At 44.6% G+C, this 15,704-nt stretch overlaps 1 long non-coding RNA gene across 3 annotated transcripts in view; it reads right to left on the bottom strand.

The window, feature by feature from the left end:
• Positions 1-6,408: 6,408 nt before the first annotated feature.
• LOC129637299 (uncharacterized) overlaps positions 6,409-15,704 on the bottom strand; it is a 59,722-nt gene continuing 50,426 nt past the window's right edge. For all 3 annotated transcript variants that reach the window (XR_008707421.1, XR_008707424.1, XR_008707422.1), the window contains one exon: positions 6,409-6,868. This is a non-coding gene — a long non-coding RNA (uncharacterized LOC129637299). The remainder of the gene's footprint in view (positions 6,869-15,704) is intronic.

Genomic DNA, 15,704 nt, shown 5'->3' on the forward strand with positions numbered 1-15,704 from the left:
TTGTTATTTCTTCACATCAAAGTATTCCATTTTGGGGGTAGCATTCAGCAAGAGTCATGAAATGTAATTAGAGATGACAGGTCTTTTTTTTCCCTCCTAAAAGGACTACTATCTTATCCGATGTCAGCTGCTCACAGGCACTCTTTCCTATTCCAGCCATCCCCGCCCCCCTCACCTTACTGTTATCAGAGTTCTGGGATCCATAGACATATAAAAAAATTAAGAACATTTTTGATCTTTCTCTCTCTCTCTTTTAAAAGTTTTCTTTGTTCCTAGAACAGAGAGAGACTTAGATGGTGAGAGAGAGGGAGAAGGAGATAGGCAATATGCTTTTCAGCAATACTGTGCAGTTCGTGATGTCAGGAACATTGAGAAATGCAGAGAGTCCATCCATGCTAAGACGTGTCACCTTTTTTTTTTAAAGACTATGTGCTGAGATAAATGGCTTCTTGCCTCATATTTCTTCATAGCTAGCTGGAGCCTCTTATGTAGCCTGAGCAAGTGCTACTGAGCAGGACCCTGCAGGAACCTCCCGGATACCAGATCTTTCTGTGTCCCCTATTTCCTGTTTGTAGGAAAAAGCTTTCAGGCTCCCAGACCATCCCTGAGCTCTAAGGGGCAGATACAAACAATTACTGATTTGGGAAGTAAGGGAATGTATAAACAAAGGAAAAGCAGTCAGTAAACAATAGAGTAGCCTTAAAGCAGAGTCCTAGTTCCTCCTCAAGGGATGTATGGAACAATATATCTGAGTTCTCCTGCAGGAGAAGGAAATGGCAACCCACTCCAGTGTTCTTACCTGGAGAATCCCAGGGACTGCAGAACCTGGTGGGCTGCCATCTATGGGGTCGCACAGAGTCGGACACAACTGAAGCGACAGCAGCAGCAGCAGCAGGAACTAAGTCCCCCTTCAGGGTGGAGCATGGTAATGCCAAGTGCAAGAGTCCTGGAGCGCCGCCCTGTGACGTCACCACCAGCCAATCAGAAGAAAGTCACAATCCTGCAACCCTCATCCAAAATTTTGCTTTTAAAAACTCTTCCCTGAAAACCATCGAGGATTCCTTTGAACAGAAACCACACGTTCTCCTTGCTTGGTCCAGTAGTAAACCATCTTCTGCTCCAAACTCTGACTTTCTGGTTTGTTTGACCTCACTGTGCTTCAGGCACATGAACTTGGGTTCAACAACACAAGGAACATGGGCTGCAAGCTCTTTGCAGGAGGTGGCAGACATGGTTCAAGTCTGGCAAAGTGAAGGGCAGTAAGAGGAGCCTTGGAAGAAGAGATGGAAAAACGCTTTGGTGATCATCTCGTCCAACTTCAGAGACAAGACACTGTCAACTCAAAAAAAATACACACTGTGAGAGTTGTGAGTTAAGTCTTATTTGGGGCAAAGTGAGGACTATAGCCCAGGAGACAGCACCTCAGATAGCTCTGAGAAACTGCTCCAAAGAGGAAGAGGTGAAGGTCAGTACATACCTAATTTTGGTGAAAGGGGAATGCATGCAATCAAGCAAATATTTTTTGCAGAAGCTTTCTACTAGTGTCAAGAAGCAGTCATCACCACCAAGGATTTTAGTGCTTTTCTAGATATGAGCAGACACAAGAGCTGGGCTCATAAAATCAGCTCCTGAATATATCTAACTATCTGAAGACATGTGCTGCCAGTTTTTCCCAGAGCACAGAGTGCCTCATTTCTGCTCTCCACCCTGAACTCCTTTTAGGGGATGTTGAAAGCCAGCGGCACATGATTTAATCCTTGTAGAAGTAGATGGTAAGTGCCAATTCATAATGGACAACACAAAAAAGGCTCAGTGTCATAATTATAAAGGAAAAAACTCAGGGCAAGTTTGCTTCTCAATTTTCTTTTTCCTGATTGTTTTCATCTTTGTTTTTTTTTTTTGTCTTTTAGGAGAGCAATGGGAAAGAGCAAGGAGTGACATCCCTGTCTTGGAGAAAAGAGCAGAGTTTAGGGTAAGGATGCAGACAAGGTCAGTGTTTGTCTGGGCTTTCATGAGTTCTGAACTCTGGCATGAAATCGAATATGAGTAGAATTAAGCAAATATAACCCAGTGTGCTGAAGAAATGACTAAGGATCTTACACGGAAGAATACTCTTGTTCTATGCTGCTGCTGCTGCTGCTGCTAAGTTGCTTCAGTCATGTTCGACTCTGTGCGACCCCATTGACGGAAGCCCACCAGGCTCCCCCATCCCTGGGATTCTCCAGGCAAGAACACTGGAGTGAGTTGCCATTTCTTTCTCCAATGCATGAAAGTGAAAAGTGAAAGTGAAGTTGCTCAGTCGTGTCCAACTCTTAGCAACCCCATGGACTACAGCCCACCAGGCTCCTCCATCCATGGGATTTTCCAGGCAAGAGTACTGGAGTGGGGTGCCATTGCCTTCTCTGCTTGTTCTATAGGAAGGCAAATAAATTTTAAAGTGCCCAAATATTTTCCAAGCATGCTTTGATAGTCCAGAAGGCAAGAGCTACAATTGGAAAAGGATTCTAATCATTGTATTCATGGCTCCATGGGTAAAGGATCCACCTGCAATACAAGAGACACAGAAGATGTGGTTTCAATTCCTGAGTCAGGAAGATCCCCTGGAGTAGGAAATGACAACCCACTCCAGTCTTCTTGCCTGGAGAATCCTATGAACAGAGGAGCCTGGCAGGCTGCAGTCCATAGGGTTGCAAAGAGTTGGACATGACTGAGCGCACACTCACACATTTACTGCCTGGTCAGTGTTCACCATTTCCTTGGTGGTGGTGGTTTAGTTGCTAAGTCGTGTCTGACTTTTGAACCCCATGGACTGCAGTCCACTAGGCTCCTCTGTCCATGGGATATTCCAGGCAAGAATACTGGAGTGGGTTGCCATTTCCTTCTCCAGGGGATCTTCCTGACCCAGGGATTGAACCCAGGTCTCCTGTACTGCAGGCAGATTCATTTCCTTTTTGTTTTCAGGAAAAACTAAAGCTCCCAACTTCACTGTGTCTCCAAACTCTGGTACTGGGTTCCTAGAACAACATACAGAAGAAGGAATCAGTCTACTGGCAGAAACAGAAAGTGAAATTCACTCAGTCATATAAGACTCTTTGTGACCCCATGGACCATAGAGTCCATAGTATTCTCCAGGCCAGAATACTGGAGTGGGTAGCCTTTCCCTTCTCCAGGGGATCTTCCCAACCCAGGGATCGAACCCAGGCAGAAAACCCTACTCTACATCCTCTCAATGAGAAGTCTTCATACCTTAGAACATGCAGGTTTTCAAAAATTTCTGAATCTCCTCCACCCATTCTAGGCCCTGACTAACTGGACTCTATAGCTATAGATTGAAGAGAGATGGAAAGAATCTCTCCAAGAAAAGCAAGTTTAAGCTGAATTTTCACTCCATTCTCTGAAAAGACAGGCCCATTGACATTCTATTACTGATTTCCTTAATGTCCATAGACTAAAGATAAAAAAGCAAAGTGTTAACCACTCAGTGTTTCCAACTCTTTGCAACCCCATGGACTATAGCCTGCCAGGCTCCTCTGTCCATGGAAATCTCCAGACAAGAGTACTGCAGTGGGTTGCCATTCCCTTCTCCAGGGATCTTCCCAACACAGGGATCAAACTTGCGACTCCTGCACTGAAGGCAGATTCTTTATCCTCTGAACCACAAACTAGAATGCAAAATAGAAGCAAATTTGCTTCCCTTGGGCTTACCTATACCCTCATTGTGGAGAAGGCAATGGCATCCCACTCCAGTACTTTTGCCTAGAAAATCCCCTGGACGGAGGAGCCTGGTAGGCTGCAGTTCATGGGGTTGCTAGAGTTGGACACGACTGAGCGACTTCACTTTCACTTTTCACTTTCATGCATTGGAGAAGGAAATGGCAACCCACCCCAGTGTTCTTGCCTGGATAATCCCAGGGACGGGAAGCCTGGTTGGCTGCCGTCTATGGGGTCGCACACAGTCGGACATGACTGAAGTGACGCAACAGCAGCATACCCTCATTGGCATGTATCTGGAAATGGGTTGGAGCCTGAAGGTATGTTTTTTAAGCCATTCTAATTCAATTAGTCGACAAAGAAAGAAACAAAGAAAACCATTATGTAAATACATGCCATCTGAAGTCAGGAATTGAGGTCTGGAGGTAAAGAGTGGGAAGAATAAAGGTTTGGAGAATTTTTTTTATTGTCAGAGTTCACCTCTTGTTTTACTGTAATGTTCATTTTCTGAATCATTACAGATATTCAAATGCCACATCCTGAATTGTTTGTCTTATTGCCCACATCCCAGCTGCACTAAGTAAGAAATTTCCATACAGGACATCTCTGCATTTTGCTTCTGGATCTAGGTCTGCTGCTACTGCTGCTAAGTCGCTTCAGTCATGTCCAACTCTGTGCAACCCCATAGACGGCAGCCCACCAGGCTCCCCTGTCCCTGGGATTCTCCAGGCAAGAACACTGGAGTGGGTTGTCATTTCCTTCTCCAATGCTTGAAAGTGAAAAGTGAAAGTGAAGTGGCTCAGTCGTGTCCCACTCTTCACGACCCCATGGATTGCAGCCTACCAGGCTCCTCCGTCCATGGGATTTTCCAGGCAAGAGTACTGGAATGGGTTGCCATAGATCAGGGACTGGCAAATATTTCTGTAAAGACTCAGATGGTAAATATTTTAGGTTTGGGGAGTCATGGTAGTGCTAGTGGTAAAGAAGCTGCCTGCTGATGCAGGAGACACAAGAGACACAGGTTGGATCCCTGGTTTGGAAAGATCCTCTGGAGGAGAAAAGGGCAACCCACTCCAGTATTCTTGCCTGGAGAATACCATGGACAGAGGAGGCTGGTGGGCTACAGTCCCCGGGGTGGCAAAGAGTTGGACACGACTGAAGCGACTTAGTTGCACACACCTGATCTCGATCACACCCACTGGGTGTGGCTGTGTAAACAGATAGAGTAGAGGGTCCTTGGAGAAAGAGAACCAGAACCAGCTTTCTTGACATAATAGAACTCATTTTGGCCTAAAAAGTCTGTATGTGATCTGAGCCAGGCCACAATGATTGCCTTCAAACAGTTCTCAATACTTAATGATCTTAAGGGAGGAGGTACAGAAACAAGAGTGAAGTGAAGTGAAAGTCACTCAGTCGTGTCCAACTCTTTGCGACCCCATGCACTATCCAGTCAATGGAATTCTCCAAGTCAGAATCCTGGAGTGGGTAGCCTTTCCCTTCTCCAAGGGATGTTCCCAACCCAGGGATCAAACCCAGGTCTCCCACATTGCAGGTGGATTCTTTACTAGCTGAGCCACAAGGGAAGCCCAAGAATATTAGAGTGGGTAGCCTATCCCTTCTCCAGCGGATCTTCCTGACCCTGGGATCAAACCAGGGTCTCCTGAATTGCAGGTGGATTCTTTACCAACTGAGCTACCAGAGAAGCCCACAGAAACCAGAGAGGAGTAGTCAAAAAACAAGAGTACAGCCTTGGGGCAGGATCCTGGTTCCTCAAGGAATATACATAATAACACATCTTTGAGTTCGGCAGCAGCTAAAGACCCTGATGCTGGGAAAGACTGAAGTCAGGAGGAGAAGGGGACAACAGAGGATGAGATGCTTGGATGGCATCATCGACTGTATGGACATGAGTTTGTGTCCGGGAGTTAGTGATGGACAGGGAAGCCTGGCGTGCTGCAGTCCATGGGGTTGCAAAGAGTCAAACATGACTGAGCAACTGAACTGACTGAACTGAAGGCCCCCTCCCACTGGAGATGGGATGATGGTGTTGACCCTCTTGACTTCAGTCAACTAAAGCTTGGACACTGTCCACCTTTGCCCCAATTCTATGCTGAATTCTCCTCTCTCAAATCCTCTCCTGAATATGCACACGCTCTCCAAGTGCCCTCCTGAGTAGGCGCTCGTGTGCATGTGTGTGTGTGTGTGTGTGTGCGCACACGCCCATGTGTGCACTGTCACTCAGGAGTGTCTGACTCTTCCCAACCCCATGGACTGTAGCCCGCCAGGCTCCTCTGTCCATGGGGTTCTCCAGGCAAGAACACTGGAGTGGGTTTCCTTCAGGAAATCTTCCCAACCCAAGGATCAAACCTGGGTCTCCTGCACTGGCAAGCGGATTCTTTACCGCTAGCGCCACCTGGGAAGAGGCATGTACCCTTAGCTTAAAACTTCCCCAATTTTGCAGTTCAGGGAGATGACACTGCTTTGGGAAACAGTTGGGTGTTCTCCTTACTTGCTGCCAATAATAATAAATCCTTACTTCTCTTGATCTTGGCTTGTTTGTGTCTATTGACACACACCAAGAGGTGAACCCAGGTTTCAGGTAACAGCTATGTCCCAAGAAAACTTCATTTATGAACATTGACATTTACATTTCATAAAATGCTCCCGTATAATGAAATACTGTTCTTTTTATTTGATTTCTGTAGTCATTCTTAAACCATGGGCAGTACATAAGCAGACAGGCAGGTGCTAGTTAATCTCTGCTATGTATCCTGTAGTCTGCACGTCAGTGGCATCAGTACCTGAAAAAAGCAGAGTCTCAGGCCCCTCTCTTTCCACCACCCCAATTTGTAGGATCAGCACATGCATTTAATTAAGGTCCCCTGGGTGGAGCACATGAAGCTTGAGCTATATCACTTGCTATCAAGGTTTTCCAATTTGGCCCTGTTAGAGTCATCGGGAGTCTTGTAAAAAATGCAGGTGTCCAACCCCTTCCCCTGAAAATTCTGAGTCTATGTATTTGGAGCTGGGCATAGGACTGTGTGTTTTACAAGCTCCTCAGTTGTTGGTTCCTATTCATATCTAAGTTGCCAGATTGCATCTTGACAAAGTTCCCTGAAGAAGCCAGTCCATGCAGTCCCTTCCAGCTTTCTGTAACCTGCAGAGACCCAAGAGAGCAAAGGTTCTTAAACATACACATGTCACTTCGTAAAACAACAAAAACAGAAACAGGTTCCTGAATTTGAACTTGAACTCCACGCTACGGATTAGCGCCTGCTCTCACCACACGAGAAAGAGATGCTTGAATCAGCGTGGGTACCAGAGCAAGTGTGCCATCCTTTCTGATGCTGCTAGACTCCCCTGCCCTCTCTCCAGCACACCAGCTTTCCATCACTGCCTGCAGGGGATTCAAATAGATGATCCAGAGACTTGGAAAAACAGGCCAACTGCCCTGGACTCCAGATAAATGTAACTAGAACCCCAGAAAGGACAGAAAATCTTAGGAAAAATACAGCAGAATGTGAAAGGGCAAGTGGGTGGTTAGAGGAAGCTGCCTCACCCTAGATTTCAAATAGCATCTAACAACGCCCCACATCTGGTTTCTAGAAGCACTGATTCCAGGTGTGAGGCATTCTGTGAACAATCCCCTCTGGCTGATGGAGTGGAATATGGCACATCATCAAGAATAAATGAGACAAAATATTCCAATTACAGTCTCATCCTACTTCTCCCCGTCTCACGGCAAGTGTTTGTCTCAATTGTTCAGGCTACAAATTACCCCCATGCTCCCGAAAGACAGCCAAGTGAGCACACACCGAGGCTTCTGCTCAGGGGGAAATTGGCTGATTTTATCTTCATTGGGGGGTTTGTGTCTAGGGCTTAAGCAGCTTGTCTTTCCTCTCCAGGATGGACCACACGGCATGGGGATATCCCAGACATGGCCACTGATGGGAGTGAGAGGTCCCTGGCATTGACAGCTGTCTTAAGTGTAAGACAGAGGGACTTCCCTAGTGGCCCAGCAGTTAAGAATCCGCCTTCCAGTGCAGGGATGCAGGTTCAATTCTTGGTCAGGGAACTGAGATCCTGCATGCCACAGGGCAACTAAGTCCACGTGTTGCATGGACTTGAGCCTGCACACCTTGGAGCCCTCGCCACGAATAGAGAGAAGTCCACGTGCCACAGTGGTGGTCTCACGGGCCATAACAAAGACCCTATGCAGTTAAACTAAAAACAACAAAAAGAGTATGGTAGTTTTATTTCTAGTTTCTTAAGGAATCTTCATACTATTCTCGATGGTAGCAATGATTCATATTGATGTATTGCCAAAACCATCACAACATTGTAAAGCAATTTTGCTCCAATTAAAATAAATACATTTTTTTAAACAGCCAAAAAAAAGAGACAGAAAAAAACATTAAAAAAAAAGAATTTATATATATGTATAACTGAATCACATAGCTGTACAGCAGAAATGAACACAACATATAAGTCAACTACATTTCAATTGAAGAAAAAAGGATAAGACAAAATTATAGCACTATTTAATTTACTGGAGATCAAAAATACCCATGACCTAATTAGGACACTGGCTAAATAAATCATGGTATATGAATAAGAGAGACAAGACAACTAAAATAAAGTCATGTACTTAAAAACTATGGAATCATCTGGGGGAGAAAGGGTCACAGTGAAATAAAAATAAAGAGCACTGTCATTAAACATAATTGCCACCAGTGACCGAATACTTGCCATGAGCCAGACATTCTGTTCCATGCTGTCAATGCATCACAACATTTAATTCACAACCAGGAAGGTAGGTGTGATTTCCCTGCATTTTCAGAGGGCTAATTAATTGGCCCAAGGTCAAACAGCCAGCAGGTGGAGGTGCTGCTGTGAATCAAGTTCAGGCCTGTCTGAGTCCAAAACTGGGACCTTTAATCCCCATCCAATAGTCCCAATTTCACTTTCAATGACTTTGAAACACATAGGACGAGATGGGAACAGTGGTTGTTTCTGGATAGTTGGGCTAAGGGTGATATTTTGGTTTTAATTCTGTGGTTTTCCCAAATGCCCTACATTCTTCTTGACAACCCTATTCTATAGGGAACAGATTTTTTTTTTCTTTTAATGATCTGAAAGATACTACAGAGAATCGAAAAATAAGCTGGATTTAAAACGCTTACTTTCTGTTATTTTATGCTTCCAATCATCGACTGCAAAGCGGTGACTTGTGATTTTGGTCACATCCATTTGATAAATTGAAAAATAATTGATGTGCTTTAACATATGTATAAACAATTCTCTTAGCTGTAGCTGTTGTCTCCTGCACAGACTTAACAAATGAGCCCTATTTAGGGACAGATGTGGCACTCACCTAACTCTGGGATGTACATGGAACGCTGATTCCGTTGACGGTTGAATTTGGAGCTTCCACCTGGCTGTTGAGGAGCGCATGGCAAGCTGCAGCCTCGCTCTACAACCAGGACACTCCTGTTCACATGCCAGTTGGGTGACTCCGAGTATGTTCTCTTTTTTTTTTTTTGCCTCATCCTGTGGCATGCAGGATGTTTGTTCCCAGACTGGGGATTGAATGCTTGCCCCCTGAAGTGGAAGGATGGAGTTTTAACCATTGGACTGCCAGGAAAGTCCGTGAGCATGTTCTTTCAAATTGCTGCCTGCGTGCGAAGTTGCTTAATCATATCTGACTCTGCAACCCCATGGACTGTAGCCCGCCAGGCTCCTCTGTCCATGGGATTCTCCAGTCAAGAATACTGGAGTGGGTTGCCACGCCCTCCTCCAGGACAGCTTCACAACCCAGAGATCGAACCTGAATCTCTTTTGTCTCCTGCATTGGCAGGTGGCTTCTTTATCACTGGTGCCACCTGGGAAGCCCTTAAATTGCTGAGCTTCCCCATATGTAAAAAGTAAAATTTATATCCATCTAATAAGATCATGTGGAAGGTCAAATGGGTTAATACTCTACAGGCTAGTTACCAAGAAGGTGTTCACACATGATGGTGATGAAGCCAATTATTCATGATCATCCTTAGTGTGACCATCCTGGTGCACAGTGAAGGGAGCAGTTCCATGTGAGCCGTGGATGTGAATACCAACCTCTCAAGCAGCAGACATCCCTCCCTCTCTCCACAATGAGTGCCCACTTGCTCCGCTTGAGTCCTGTGAAGTCATGAGGGGAATCAGAGGAAGACAGCAACAGACCACCCCTCCAGTGCATCTGAATTTCTATCCTGGGGTCCCTGAGGGCCCTCAGGCTGCTGGGATAGAAGTGTCTCCCCTCTCAACTGGCATTAACAATCACAGTATTTATGAACACTGTATTAGGGACCCTCCGCCTTCTTCTCCACGTGGTCATAGGAGGTGAGAAAAAGTTGTGTTTTAATTTAACAACAGCCAAAAGACCACCAAACAAAATCACCCTGTAACCTAGCAATTACACACCTAGATATGTGCCCAAGAAAAACGAAAATGTACATCTATGAAAAACTTATGCACAAGTGTCTTCCTATCAGCACGACAGTGGTAGTAGCAGTGCTCACTAGCTCAGTCGTGTCCTGCTCTCTGCGACCCCAGGGACTGCAGCCCACCAGGCTCCTCTGTCCATGGGACTCTCCAGGCAAGAGTACTGGAGCGGGTTGCCATTTCCTACCCTGGGATTCTTCTCAACTCAGGGATCAAACCTGATGTCTTCCGCACTGCAAGCAGATTCTTTACCTGCTGGGCCACTGGGGAAGCCAGTATATCATTATTATTCAAAATAGTAAAAAAAAAAAAAAAAAAAAAGGAAAAGGAAAAAAACCCACATGCCCATCAAATGACAGATGATAAATAAAATGTAATATATTTATGTAATGGAATATTATTTGGCATTAAACAAGAATGAAGTACTGATATATGTTACCATATAGATGACCCCTGAAAACACTAGGCTAAATGATCTAAATCATTCACAAAGACCATTTATTGTAACTCCATTTATATGAAATGACAAGAATAGTAAAATTTAAAGAGACAGAAAGCAGATGAGTGGTTTCTAGGGGCTGGGGGTTGAGAAAAAAATGGAGTGACTGCTAATAGGTATGGGTATTTTTAGAAAAGAGCAGGTGATGAAAATGTTCCAAAATTGATTGTAGTATTGATCTTTTCTATAATTATATAAAAATATTTAAATTCATGATTTAAATAGATCAAGTGTTTAGCATCTCAAACCTATCTCGATAAAGCTTCCTTTTTTATTTTCTTTTTTAAAAAAGGCAAAGACAAAGTCCATGGCATCTTTGGGGTGATTTTAAAAAACCAGCTAAGTGTTGGTTTCCTCATTTGGGTTCCTTCCTTCAAGGAAAAGAGATACAAGGTTTTTATTGTTGTTTTCTGGTTTTGTTTGTTTGTTTACTATTTTTAAAAGATAAAAGCAAAGATGTTGACACTCAGAGTTTCTGAATCCTGCAGAGATGGGGGAGGAATGTCAAGTGTGGCCTGATTGTAGCAGAGTGTTTAGAAAGGGATGTGAATGAAGGGGCCAGGTCTCAGGGAGCCTTGATCATCAGGTGAAGAGACTGCATTTTATCTTCACAGAAATGGGAGCAATGAGTTTGGGAGGCAGAACAATGTTTTAGAAATACAAGAAAATAGCAGTTAGAAGAAAGCATTGGAAGGGTATAATATATATTCCTTCCTAATTTCAGAAAAACTTTAAGGCTGTTCATAACTTTATGGTAAAATCCAGAAGCCAATAGGAATTCAAAGCTGGGTAAAAGTATACGTGATATCTATAGATAATATAGATATTATGTAGATACAGAGATATATATATATAAGGAAGATATATAGAATACATATACATGTCACAGAAGGTATCAGTCGATAAAAATGTGTCTCTATGAAAACTCTTGCCTGGAAATTCCCATGGATGGAGGAGCCCGGTAGGCTGTAGTCCATGGGGATGCTGAGGGTTGGACACGACTGAGCAACTTCACTTTCACTTTTCACTTTCATGCATTGGAGAAGGAAATGGCAGCCCACTCCAGTGTTCTTGCCTGGAGAATCCCAGGGATGGGGCATCCTGGTGGGCTGCCGTCTATGGGGTTACACAGAGTCAGACACGACTGAAGTGACTCAGCAGCAGCAGCAGCATGAAAACTCACTTCAGAATGCCTTCCTCCCTATAACTCCCTGAGGTTTCTGGTCCCCTTGAACTACTTTGATCAAGAAATACATAAGAGGGGACTTCCCTGGTAGTCCAGTGGTTAAGAAGACTTCACCTTCTGATGCAAGGGGTGAGGGTTTGATCCCTAGTCAGGGACTTAAGATCCTACATGCCTCGGGGCCAAAAAACCAAAACATAAAATAGTGTTGTAACAAATTCAATAAAGGCTTTAAAAAACCTTAAAATAAAAAGAAATGATAAGAGAAATAATAATAAATCATATAAGGCACTGGCTAACTGCTGCCGTGACCAACTAACCCAGAATTCCAGTAGCCTAATAGCAAAGATGTATTTCCCTCTCAAGTTCTGTGTCCCACAGGTCTGTGGGGAGACTTCTCTTTATAGAATCCCTCGGAAATCAGACTCATGGAGAGTCTACCATCTCACGATGCCACCTTATCAATATGGCTCTCCTACCAGGAAAGGCTTTGAAACCCACACCCACTCCTCCCTGTCTTTACTGGTAGCCCATTGGCTAGAACAGGTCACATGGCCCAGACCTCCCTGCAAAGGATGCTGGGAAACACAGAGAAGCACCTGGGATACTTGATGACCACTAGCTGTCTCTGCCAATATTACACAGCTGCTATGACTACTACAAATGAAATAGTTCATCTTTATGGAGTGCATGCTATGCCCAAGGCACTGTGCTTTACACAGGCTATTTCATGTAATCTTCCCCAAAGACTCTGAGAGCTAAGCAACTCTCCCTATTTACCTGGCAACTAAAGTTAAGGGATGTGCCTGCAAGAAAATGAGTGAGCAAGAAGTGGGTCTCACAGTGTCTGATTCCCCAGCCAACACTCTCTCTGTTCACCAATGCCTATCCCTACCTTCCTGCAGCCCAATTACCTGATGAGACAAAAAATAGCTGCAGATGGGATTTCTCTGGTGGTCCAGTGGTTAAGAACCCAATTGCCAATACAGTGGTTACAGGTTCTATCCCTGATGAGGGAAGATCCCACATGCCAAGGGGCAACAAAGCCTATATGCTACAACTACTGATGCCCACCCACTAGGCCCCACGAGCTGCAACTACCAAGCCTGTGTGCCACAAATACCAATGCTCACATACTCTGGGGCCAGGGCTCTGCAACAAAAGAAGACAATACAACGAGAAACCCTCACCCCATGACTATCGAGTAGCCCCTGATCGCTGCAACTAGACAAAGCCCTCCTGCAGCAACAAAGACTGAGCGCAGCCAAAGATAAATAAATAGAGTGGGTTTTTTTGTTTTGTTTTTGTTTTTTTTTTTAAAAAGCTTCAGATCTTGTACAAGACCCTGATGCCTCTGCTCTGCCCCTCAGCACCCTCTCCTGGGAAGCAAGCGATCAGACCTCCCCAGTGGGTTCAGTCTTCCCTTTCACCTGGGCATTGAGGCTTTCAGGAAGACAGTACTTAGCTGCTCTATTTTTTCACTTGAGAAACATGCATTATTTAATAGCAGGGTTTCAAAAACATGGAAATGACCCTTGTAAACACGGTTAAAATGTTTTCCTTTCAAAAGGCCCTGCTTCTCTTTGTAGCGGTGGGATTTCAGCCTGCAGAAGGAGCTTTCTCTCTTTTTTCCTTTTTCCTTTGGTGCCAGACAAATCTTAATTTTGTTTGGCATGTAGTAAATATTTAGTTTTACTCTCCCAGTGCTGAAAGACATTTATACAAGCTTTGGGGTTATTTGGAAATTGTCTTGATAATTGCCTATGTTTTCATAGAGATCAAGAGGGCTTTGCATTTCTTCTTCAATTAAGTTTTTCTTTCTTTTTACTGAGTATTTTAAAATGATCAAAGGTGGGATGCTTTCCTTACTTGAATGTTTTGGGTGTCTAGAATAAAGCAAAATCTCATCCAATGGAGAGACAGACTGTCTAGATGGTAAATTTCTTCAAATGCCTTGGTTTTCTTCCTTAGGTGTTCATTGTAAAAATATGAATGTGCTGTTGGTAAACAAACACAGGAAACAGCAGTGGTGTCCAGAGTGAGAGCCTGAGATTGTGGTTGAGTCACTAAGTCATGTCCAACACTTTGCCACCCCATGGACTGCAGCACTCCAGGCTCCTCTGACCATGCGATTTCCCAGGCAAGGATACTGGAGTGGGTTGCCATTTCCTTCTCCAGGGGGTCCTCCCAACCCAGGGATTGAACCCCCATCTCTTGCATCTCCAGCATTGGCAGGGGGATTCTTTACCAATGAGCCACCCAGAAAGCCTGAGAACCTAAGATACCCATCTTTTTCTCAAAGGCTGCTTTGGCAAAACGTGGGATGGAGAATGGGTTGGAATAAGAGATGTCTCTCTTCTGTAAGTTTCAAGCACTGTAGAAAAAGCCAAGGTCGACAGTGTTCAAGTTGATATAACAAAGGAAATGTCTAGAGGAGGGTAGAAGACAGAGGAGAGGTTGGCTCGCATTTAGTGCAGAAAGTAGAAGTATTATTTTATCTATGTAAGCATGATAACCAGCAAGGAAGAGAGAGATCATAGGAAAAGGCAGAGGCTGTAGAGTCAAACACACGTGGGTTTAAACCTTGACTCTCCTTCACTTCCTGTGCACCTTTGGGCATGCTAGGCAACCTCTCTGTGCCACAACAGGTTCCTCCAACTAAAGAAGGCTCACTAAACTTTCTCTCCCTTCCTTCCTCCCTCCCTTCCTCACTTTTCTCAGCATATGTCAAGTACTGTTCTTTGCTCCCCCTGTTCAGCCACTAATTTGTGCCCAACTGTTTGCAACCCCATGGACTGTAGCACACCAGGCTCCTCTATCATCCACTATCTCCTGGAGTTTGCTCAAATTCACGTCCATTGAGTCAGTGATTCTATCTAACCATCTTATCCTCCGTTGCTCCCTTCTCCTTTGGCCTTCAGTCTTCCCAGCATCAGGGTTTTTTCCAATGAGTCAGCTCTTTGCATCAGGTGGCCTAAGTAATGTGTTTCAATGAGTGTATACTGAGGTGCAGGTCTGCTGCTGCTAAGTCGCTTCAGTCGTGTCCGACTCTGTGCGACCCCATAGACGGCAGCCCACCAAGCTCCCCCGTGCCTGAAATTCTCCAGGCAAGAGCGCTGGAGTGGGTTGCCATTTCCTTCTCCAATGCAGGAAAGTGAAAAGTGAAAGTGAAGTTGCTCAGTCGTGTCCGACTCTTAGCGACCCCATGGACTGCAGCCTTCCAGGCTCCTCTGTCCATGGGATTTTCCAGGCAAGAGTACTGGAGTGGGGTGCCATCGCCTTCTCTGAGGCTCAGGTCTAGTGGAAGTCAACTCATCTGCCACCTGGGACCTATTTTGTTCTAAACAATTTATGTTGTGTTCTGGGGCTGTCATTATTTTAAAGGTTGTGCCTTGCTCTCTTCCCTCCTATTTCAGTACGAACTCAATACATATTAGCTCTCGGTATCATTTTATTCATCTTAAAAAGCAATATGGGTCCAAACTTAAATCGTTTTTTTGTTTCTTCCTTCCTACCCTCCCTTCCTTCATAACCATCAACCATTCATTATGAAATAACTTCTGACATCTCCCATTCCTCTGGCCCTGTGTTTGATACGAGGACTGCAGAGGTTGTGGAGAAATGATCCAGGAGCGTGGAGGAATGAAGTAAGATGGATGGCATGTGCGGCTTCTTGGTTCTGGTCTGAGTGTTCTTCAATCACTTCTTTAAAGGATTTTCTGGGCCTCGTTCCTTCATAAGCAAGCTAGGAGACTGAGATCTGGGCGAAACGGTTTATGTAAAGCTTAAGCCATGACTGTGTTAGGGGAAGCACACTGATTGAAAACGCCC

This window comes from Bubalus kerabau, chromosome 23, assembly GCF_029407905.1.
Source record: "Bubalus kerabau isolate K-KA32 ecotype Philippines breed swamp buffalo chromosome 23, PCC_UOA_SB_1v2, whole genome shotgun sequence".
NCBI classification, from domain to species: domain Eukaryota; kingdom Metazoa; phylum Chordata; class Mammalia; order Artiodactyla; family Bovidae; genus Bubalus; species Bubalus kerabau.